Consider the following 10,637-nt stretch of genomic DNA (forward strand, 5'->3'; position numbering starts at 1 on the left):
GAAGGGCAAAGGGGTCCAGGAGAGCTGGCTGTATTTTAAAGAATCCTTATTGAGGTTGCAGGAACAAACCATCCCGATGTGTAGAAAGAATAGTAAATATGGCAGGCGACCAGCTTGGCTAAACAGTGAAATCCTTGCTGATCTTAAATGTTAAAAAGAGGCTTATAAGAAGTGGAAGATTGGACAAATGACCAGGGAGGAGTATAAAAATATTGCTCAGGTGTGCAGGAGTGAAATCAGGAAGGCCAAATCACACTTGGAGTTGCAGTTAGCAAGAGATGTTAAGAGTAACAAGAAGGGTTTCTTCAGGTATGTTAGCAACAAGAAGAAAATCAAGGAAAGTGTGGGCCCCTTACTGAATGAGGGAGGCAACCTAGTGACAGAGGATGTGGAAAAAGCTAATGTACTCAATGCTTTTTTTACCTCTGTCTTCACGCACAAGGTCAGCTCCCAGATTGCTGCACTGGGCAGTACAGCATGGGGAGAAGGTGACCAACCCTCTGTGGAGAAAGAAGTGGTTCAGGACTATTTAGAAAAACTGGACGTGCACAAGTCCATGGGGCCGGATGCGCTGCATCCGAGGGTGCTAAAAGAGTTGGCGGGTGAGATTGCAGAGCCATTAGCCATTATTTTTGAAAACTCATGGCGATCGGGGGAGGTCCCAGATGACTGGAAAAAGGCTAATGTAGTGCCCATCTTTAAAAAAGGGAAGAAGGAGGATCCGGGGAACTACAGGCCAGTCAGCCTCACCTCAGTCCCTGGAAAAATCATGGAGCAGGTCCTCAAGGAATCAATTATGAAACATTTAGAGGAGAGGAAAGTGATCAGGAACAGTCAGCATGGATTCACAAAGGGGAAGTCGTGCCTGACTAACCTAATTGCCTTCTATGATGAGATAACTGGCTCTGTGGATGAGGGGAAAGCAGTGGATGTGTTATTTCTTGACTTTAGCAAAGCCTTTGATACGGTCTCCCACAGTATTCTTGCCACCAAGTTAAAGAAGTATGGGCTGGATGAATGGACTGTAAGGTGGATAGAAAGCTGGCTAGATCGTCGGGCTCAACGGGTAGTGATCAATGGCTCCATGTCTAGTTGGCAGCCGGTTTCAAGTGGAGTGCCCCAAGGGTCGGTCCTGGGGCCGGTTTTGTTTAATATCTTTATTAATGATCTGGAGGATGGTGTGGACTGCACTCTCAGCAAGTTTGCAGATGACACTAAACTAGGAGGCGTGGTAGATACACTAGAGGGTAGGGATCGGATACAGAGGGACCTAGACAAATTAGAGGATTGGGCAGAAAAAAACCTGATGAGGTTCAACAAGGACAAGTGCAGAGTCCTGCACTTAGGACGGAAGAATCCCATGCACTGCTACAGACTAGGGACCGAATGGCTAGGTAGCAGTTCTGCTGAAAAGGACCTAGGGGTCACAGTGGACGAGAAGCTGGATATGAGTCAACAGTGTGCTCTTGTTGCCAAGAAGGCTAACGGCATTTTGGGCTGTATAAGTAGGGGCATTGCCAGCAGATCGAGGAACGTGATCGTTCCCCTTTATTCGACATTGGTGAGGCCTCATCTGGAATACTGTGTCCAGTTTTGGGCCCCACACTACAAGAAGGATGTGGAAAAATTGGAAAGAGTCCAGCGGAGGGCAACAAAAATGATTAGGGGTCTGGAGCACATGACTTATGAGGAGAGGCTGAGAGAACTGGGATTGTTTAGTCTCCAGAAGAGAAGAATGAGGGGGGATTTGATAGCAGCCTTCAACTACCTGAAGGGGGGTTCCAAAGAGGATGGAGCTCGGCTGTTCTCAGTAGTGGCAGATGACAGAACAAGGAGCAATGGTCTCAAGTTGCAGTGGGGGAGGTCCAGGTTGGATATCAGGAAAAACTATTTCACTAGGAGGGTGGTGAAACACTGGAATGCGTTACCTAGGGAGGTGGTGGAGTCTCCTTCCTTGGAGGTTTTTAAGGCCCGGCTTGACAAAGCCCTGGCTGGGATGATTTAGCTGGGAATTGGTCCTGCTTTGAGCAGGGGGTTGGACTAGATGACCTCTTGAGGTCCCTTCCAACTCTGATATTCTATGATTCTATGATTCTATGAAAGCAGTGCCATAGAGGAGCCCAGGCCCTTCTTCTACTATAGGCTCCCACCATAGGGTCCTATACCTTTAAACACCAAACAGTCTGTGTCACTGCTTCCCTGGGCCATTTGCCTGCTGTGCTCATCTTTGTCTAGGTCTTTTCCCACCTCGTCCCAGCGGTTCTCCTCAGATCCCCTCCCTGGTCCCTTCCCTGGTTTCCTCTCCACAGCAAACCACTGCTCACACCTGCACACCACTGCCAGTGCTCCTTATTGCTCGGCTCCTGATTGTGCCTTTATCTCCCTGGCCCTGTCCAGGCTCCTAGCTGCAGCCTCTCTACAGGCTCCTATAACGAACCTACTGGCTCATTACTGAGTACTGTTACTCCCCTCACCCTCCTACCACTGAGCGAGTGGAGGGCTCTATAATCTCTCCAGCACAGGAAAAGGAAAGATCCCAAAGTCAGAGACTACAAGTGGGGAGGAGCAGCAAGCCATTGGCAATAGCCTGAGAGCTGGCTGTGGAGAGAATCCATAGTTCTAGGCAGCCCAAGAGGTGGGATGAAGGGTTGAACAGAGAAGCAGCCGGTTGCCTGTCACTGGCAGGAAGTTAGTAGCAGCAGCAGGCAGCTACAAGGCAATGTTCGGAAGAGCCCCACAGGTGTGGTTATCCTCATATCCTGTTGTGACCCGCCCTTAAGGGTGGGTGAGACATTGCCGGTTTGATTTATGGATAACTGTTAAAGCACAATGCCTGGGGTAATTTGCACTTTTTATTTTCTTGCCGCACTAGTAAAGGAAACCTCCATTGTACTCAAAAGCTGTGAGCAATTATTGGAAGGGCCTCGTGTTTGGAGCAACTGCAGCTGTTGCCTCCAAGCTCACAATATGCCTAAAACACTACTACACAGCAGCACCCTGCAGTGGGGTCAGTTACACTCTTGTCCCAGGCCTGTTCCCTAAGCCACTATGGGAAAACTCCCTAGCCCTGCCTAAATCCTCCCCATTTCTGGGCAGCAGGCAGCTCTTTTATAACCTGGCTCTCTTCCCCCAGCAGGCCCTGCTGCCAGCCTGCAGTCATGTGACCTTGGTGGACTACAATTCCCAGAATACCTATCTTTAGAGGAGTAGAACTGTGCTGGTCAAAGCCTGCCCTTAAAGGCACAGCCTGAGACAGAAAACCAGGAAATGAACTCTGATCTCCTGAGTCTTGGTCCAATGCCTAAAATCACAAGAGTTGTGGATGAGCTCGCTGTTCCCTCCCCTTAGAGCTCCTCATCCAAATCCCACAAACTCCACTGCTGCCTCTCTTCAGCCTTTTACTCCCTTTCTCCTCAGACTTCTCATCTGTGCAAGAGATCTGGGGTGACTTTTCCCAGTCTCTACTGTCTATTTTCTGAAGCGGTGAGCTGTTGTTGCTGGAGCAATTAGAGTCAACCCCAGTGCCCCAACCGGGCACTTTTGTTCTGGAGTCTTTGTTGCAAGTGAGAAGATGGTCCCCTCTATTCTCCCTACCAAATAGATGATTGTGAGATGGTTTATGATAGTGACAACTTTACTCATGTGTTTGATTATCCTAAATTTAATTTTATTCTGCCTTGTGCCCATGCAGTGGAACAGCTTCTTTAGTTACACCATAAAGGTGTTTCTCAGGCAGCTTTTGCTAGTCTGGTTGTTCAGAAGACTTTTCCCATTCAGTTCCAGGCCTGGGCCTTGCTCTCGTTAATCCACTCTCAAAGGCTGCAGATGTTCCATCTGATGACTGCACATGCACAATCCTTTTCAGTTCTGCCTGTTTTCTATGCTCTTTGCTTTGGTCCCTCCACTGTTCCCCTGTGCTGCTGTAGCTCTCAGAGGCTTTTCTCGCTTTTTTTTTTTAAAACTAACAAGCCACAAACGCACTAGTGAACGCCAATACTGGATTATATTTTTTGGTCTTAGATTAGCCCCAGAGAGATTGATTGTTTTTTTCATCCAGGCATGTCCGTCTGTTCAGCCAGATAATGGTTTGCTTTACTTAAGTATGTGCGAATGGGTTTGTGTTTTCTCTTGACGTTTGCATGAACAATGTAGCAATGGTCTGCATTCAATGTTTCTCCCCTCCCCGTTTTGGGGGGCTTCTTTTGATGAGTCTCCTGTATTAAGGATAGTTGTGCTTTTTTAGTCATATTTAATCCCCTCCAGTGGCCACCTCCACTTTTCCAGTGCATGTGATGGTATTAAACAGTCCATTGTTATGGCCTTGTTTCTGTGCTGTTAGGATATTCATCGCTTATCTTTTTTCTTTGTGCCCCTTAGCATTGTTTATTCTTAATGGAGGTTGGGAGGACCTCCTTTTCTTTGTACGACTATTATTTTTCCCCACATATCCCACTTACAAATCGAAGTGAGACAGATTTCTGGACTAAATCCTAGTTGGCCAGTATTTCTCCTTGATATCATTTTTTTAAACTCGTGAATTGATTTTCTTCCATTTGGCTTCTTTTTGTGTTTATAAAATATTAAGTCAGGGGTGGGTGTGCATATGTTGTGTGTGTGGAGACTCTTTGGTAGCTTTGCACTGGAGATTTGCTTAGGGCTTTTCCAGTGATGCACACTATGATAAGGGTAATCACATTTCATTCTTTGGGTTGTAAACAGATTGCTGTCAGGGTCAGGAAGGCATCTTCGCCCCCCCCCCATGTACAGCATTACACAATAGGTTGCACATTTTGCTTTGTTTCATTTTTTTAAAAGTACAGTTCAATCTTTTTCATCATGTTTCTCCCTAAAGTCCCGGTAAAGTATTTTGATGTCAAATCCTTGTAAAACTAAGTTTTGTCATTGTTAATTTCAGCCCTGTGTAGCAGTCTGGAAATACGTTCTTTAAGTCCTATCGGTGCACAGAAGAAATGTAGTTTCTGTCATTCAACTTCACATGAATTAGTCATTTGAAAAGAAAAACTTCAGTGACATGTTTTTGACCTTGACAGAGGCTTTAAAAGAGTTTTGGGCTCAAGAGGTGTCGGGTGCGGCTGATTGTTATTTTATATTTCCTTTCAACATTCAAGGATTAATGGGACAAATCTTCTAAGTGAAGCTGGTAGGAATCCATAAGAACTGCATTGATTTCAATGGCATTATTCCAGATTTATATAGATGTAAATTAGAGGAGAATGTTAATATTATTTCAGGTGTACTGTGCTCTTTCAGGTTATTATTAATCTCTAGTCACCTGCAAAACTGGTAACCCAGATGGAGCCCTCTTTTTTGGTCCATATGCACGAGAACACTAAGATAAAACTCAGATTGGCCAACTGTGATTCCTCTTGGGAATGATACCTTAGAGGCAGTGTTGTTGTTGCATTGTGTCATAATCAGGTGGTTGTATCATGAAGGGAGAAGGACCAGAACATTTGTGGTTTTCAACAGGTACTTGAAATCTATCACCTGTTCTTCTCCATCCACTGACTGCCCTCTGAGGAATTAGTTACTCCCTTGATATGGTGTTTGGGAGGTAGCGACATCAATGAAATGATGCTAGGTTCTAATAAAGGTTAAGGCCATTGGTTCACTGCTCACATTTAAGCTTAATTACCTACTTTGCATATGAACAACTATTTGGCATTTGCTTCCTGCCAAATTTGGATCATTGGAGTCCATTACTGGCTGTTTTATAGCTGGGAGTGGCTCCTAAGTTATTACAGTGCAATGGTACGTTAATTCCAATTGCTACAGTATGCGTTATTGGCCGAGCTGGCCTTTCAGTGATTTCTAGCCTTTCAAACTCTGCACTTCAAGCTCACTTTCTGTAAGCGGTCTTCCCTCCTTGACATCAAATGGGGTGTCCATAAAGGCCCGTTGAAAGATGTGATCTGACTCATGCAATCAGTGGAAAAATAAGGTAGCCTCTGTGAATGGCGGTTTAAAACACTGCAATCGCAGACAGAGCTCAGGGTAAATCTAGTGTAGCGATGGGCTGTTCGGAACAGAGAATGTCTGAGAGGGAGAATTCGATTTCCTGACATTGGTAGGCGAACGTGCCGCGTTACACAGGCTGCAGTTATCAGCGAACTAGGCTCTCTCTCTACTTCTCAATTACTGTGAGAATTTCCTCCCTCCCCAACTTCATTTCTTAAAGAAATCACAGGGCCATCTCCTGGTAGCCTCCATTACATTAAGATAAATATTAGCTTGATGCATTTTATTATTATAGGAATGAATTCCCCCCCTGACAAACTGGCGCTCAGTTCAGTATGTCAGACAGTCAGCTGCTTTAGCTGCTTCAGCGCCCTATGCACACAAGTTTGTGCTGTCATCACTCTGCACTGTGTTAGCACAGCAGTAAGTTCTCCCAGATGAGACAGTGGCAAATGCTTCTGGACTATATAAGTTTCCAAAGTGAGGTAGTCTCGCCTATAGTCTGTCTTCTGGTCTGTTACTACCTGAGTGGCAGCTGACTGATGGACCATGTCAGAGACTCACCGCATCTGCTCTTGAAGGGGGTGGGAAGATTCAGGGCCTGGCAGACTCCTGAAGGGAGGAACAAGCATCTTGGTGACGCCATGGAGCAGAAGCTGCATTTTAAGGTGCAGGGTCGTGGGCACGTAGACAGACTGAACTGATGGAATTCAGGGATGTGGGATCTGCAATAAATATACAGGACAGTAAGAATTCCAAAGGCACTGTATTAAGGACAGCAGCATTTATCGTAGCCATACTGGTAGGACTATCAAGGCCACGATTACTCCTAGCTCAGTTCTCTATTCATTCATGCTAAGATGGCAGAACGTCGGTTCTGTTTTGATTATGGCCCAAATGGGAGCTATTTTTTGCTGTAATGCCACAAGAAAAGTATTCTCCACCTTGCCTAAAATCAGCAAGTACTGGAAATCTCATACATTAATGAGATTTCTGGATCAAGAAGGCTTGGATAAACTGAAATCTGCTATCCAGGGTGCAGACCCAACACAGGTACTGACTGCATAAGCTCTCGCACACCGCCCCGCTAATAAATGCACACCCTGTCTGGGAAGGAATCACCACGAGAAGTTGAGACAGTCGTTCAGTCTTTGTGCCTATTTTGTCCTTGATCTTTTTGCTGAGATAACCAAAATGGGTGCCAAATGTGATGTACACACCTGACAACCAGGAACTGGACAGAGATCAACGACTCACTTCACACAGGCCACTAATGGCCATCAGATGGCAGCGGCTTTTGGCTATCAGCCCACTACTGAACTTGGCTGGATTTAAACCTCTGTCTGAGGAGTGAAAGGCTCTGTATTATCCTGTTAGCAATACCTTGAGCCAAGTCCCTATTAGACTGATGTATCTGCAGTGAACCTGTTGAGATTTACCCATTGTTAACACTCACACGGGAGACCTGCTGCTTTATTCCTCCATAGCCTCTTCTCCTGCAGTACCTGCTTAATGTTCTTTTAAGTCCCTTACAAGTCACTCCTACTTCATTAGGCTTTTATTTCCCCTCATTATTAAAAGTTAGTGCAATGTGGTCAGGGTAAAATAATGAGAATCTGTTTTTTTAAAGTCAAGAAGTTTCTCTGGCTGTCTTCTGTGCTGTTGCTATAATCACTCCTAAGGCCCCTCTGACAATTCCTGTGACCTTATTTCTCCAACACAGACAACTCCCATCATCCCTTGAGTCTCCATAGCTCGCCACTCATTCAAAAGAGGAAGCACAGTCTGCCAGTTTCAGCCCTATCTCTGCATCTGTTCTTATACATGTTTGTTAACCCTCCGGATACAATGCATGCCGAAAGTCATTCTTTCGTAACATTTGTTTGGCTGCCAAAAAGGAAAAATGCTTAGCAGCCCAAAGGTTAGCTTTGCTGCATTTTGCAATCACGGCCTTAGTTATATTCTGCCACTATTTTGTTGACTTCTGGAGCTTTCAGCTATGTGCAACATCACCTTACTTTTTAGCATGTCCACATTATGCATCAGTAGTTACCATATAGTAATTCTGTAGTCCTCCATCTTTATTTCCTGCCACTTAAAATGTTTATGGTTTGGCTTTTCAAAGCCATTAGAAACACAATTCCTATTAACTTTACTTGGAATTGGACATCCAGATCTCTTAGGCCGCTTTGAAAACCTCAGCCCACATCTTCTGCTTGGCTCCTCTCCACTTTAGACAGATCATTAGCATAAATACATTATTAACAGAGTAACTGAGCATCATCTGCCAGATGCAGGATTTATATTATTTATATAGATGTGTGTTAATTATTTTAGAGACATGTAAAACAACCAGTCCTGGCCCTGACAAGCTTATGACATGCAGATAAAGGGGAAGGGAGTCGATGCCCGATTTTTTTAAGAGAGTGTTTTCATTACTGTTTGCTCTCTTATTACTGAGGCCTATTTGCAGCATCAGGGCCTAAAACAGCAACCGGAGCTGCATGAGTGGAACTTACACCTGTAGGGAGTCTGTACTGTAGTGTACAAGAATTGGGTAGTATCCCTTTTAACAGTTTCCCCAGGAAAACAGGGAGGCCCGCAGGGCTTGCCAACTATTTAAAAGGGACCAACCAGTTCGTCTACACTACAGACCCCAGTGGAGGTACTCAAGCCCTTCAAAAGTGCAAGTGGGTGGATCTGACTGCAGGATCGGGTCTGCATTTGCTCATCTGATGCTCGTTCTGACTGTCGGTTTTGTTGCCTGTTTTTGTTTGACCCTAACCCAATCACTCATATGCCTAACTCTTCGTGCTGTTTCCCATTATTTGTAAATGGTGCCTGGGCTGGCTGCGTCTCAGGAGAGGAAATATGGACTCGTTAACATTCATGCCTTTTCCTTTTCCTGCTCAGACTTTTTCTCTCTGGCTCTGTCATAAGCTGTCTATTTTGAATCTACAGTGCAATAAGATGAACTTACTTTGCTCTGCCGTCAGGCACTCTCCAAGGAAAGACTGTTGATAAAGATAGGCTTTAGCTGGCCAAAGTTTTGATCTGGATTGGAGTTTTTTCGATAGGCTAGGCATGCTGGTAGCCAAGGTGTTGGGTCTACTTAATATGAAGATGGGGGTCCAGCAATGAAATTGAGGCCCAGATTCAGATTTTCCCAAGTGCTTAAAGAGCCTAGTTTCAATTTGGATTCATTTCTATTTGGTAGGGTTCAATCATCCTTCAATACAGGGTTCTCCCTCCTCCTTTTCCCAGTACTCTGTTGCCGCAATCAAGCAGTCTAGCCTCTCATCTTCTTATCAAGTTATGTCCCTCCAAAGTACAAACCAAATCACTGTATAGTAAACCTCTGTGTTTTCCTCTCTCAGCAGTGATTGCTGATCCCAAATGAAAGTGCCAAGATTAGCTCTCAGAGATATGTCTGATGTCCCACGGGATAGTTGTAGTAAAAACAGGGCAAAGGACACAAAATCTGCCTTCGTTCACGCAGACTCGCACAAGCTTTACTCTTGATCAAGAGACAACTCAGCTACAAATCCATGCCCAGGCTACTGAATTAAATGTATTGGCTGCCTGAAAGCAGCATGTAAATTTCTAGTCCTTTGGATTATTCTGTGTGGTAGCCCTGCTCAAAGTGGGCGAAGTGGTGTAATGTGCAATGAAGGTAGTAAGTAGGGACCAGAACATGGGATTGAACATTGGCAGGCGAGTCCAATTATCTATTCTTTCCCCCCGAGCTTTTTTTTCTCTTGGCCAAATTTTATTCCATTTAATTCCTTCAATATTCACTGTTTTTTTCTTCTTCCAGTGAAATAGTAAGAAACGTCTTTTCTAACACTCTGTTCCAGTGTTAGACAGTAGGACAGTGAGTGCTAGAGCTGAGTTCCTATGAGTTCTTCCTCGATTTCAGCTCTGTTTGCGACAGTGTGAAATTCACCCCAGCCCAAGGCCTATGCACCACTCCGTCTGCACAGGGGCAAATTTCTCGTTGCTGCGATTGATGCAGCCGCATCAATTTAGCAGGTCTGATGAAGACACACTAAATTGATGGGAGCGTGTTTCCCGTCGACATGGTGTAGCGTGGACACTGCTGTATGTCGATCTGAGGTATGCCAACTTAAGTTACGGTACTCTGTAACTTAACTAGCGTAACATAGCTCAACTTCAGCGTTAGCATAGACCAGGCCTGGGAGTTGGGAGATCTCGCTTCTGTTCCTGATTTGTGGGACGACCTCAAATTCTCTCTGTCTCAGTTTCCCATTTATGAAAACTGAGGATGGCAACATTTTCTTACCCTAGTGATGTGGTCTCAAGTTTATTTCATGATTGCAAGGAGCTTTGAGGTCTTCTTCTCAAAGGGCCTTGGAGGTTTCAAATGGTGGTAGCATTTGTGGGACAGCTCTGCATTCTCTATGTACAATTTTCAGAGTAACAGCCGTGTTAGTCTGTATCCGCAAAAAGAAGAACAGGAGTACTTGTGGCACCTTAGAGACTAACAAATTTATTAGAGCATAAGCTTTCGTGGACTACAGCCCACTTCTTCGGATGCATATAGAATGGAACATATAATGAGGAGATATATATACACACATACAGAGAGCATAAACAGGTGGGAGTTGTCTTACCAACTCTGAGAGGCCAATTAATTA

This window comes from Trachemys scripta, chromosome 9, assembly GCF_013100865.1.
Source record: "Trachemys scripta elegans isolate TJP31775 chromosome 9, CAS_Tse_1.0, whole genome shotgun sequence".
NCBI lineage: Eukaryota > Metazoa > Chordata > Testudines > Emydidae > Trachemys > Trachemys scripta.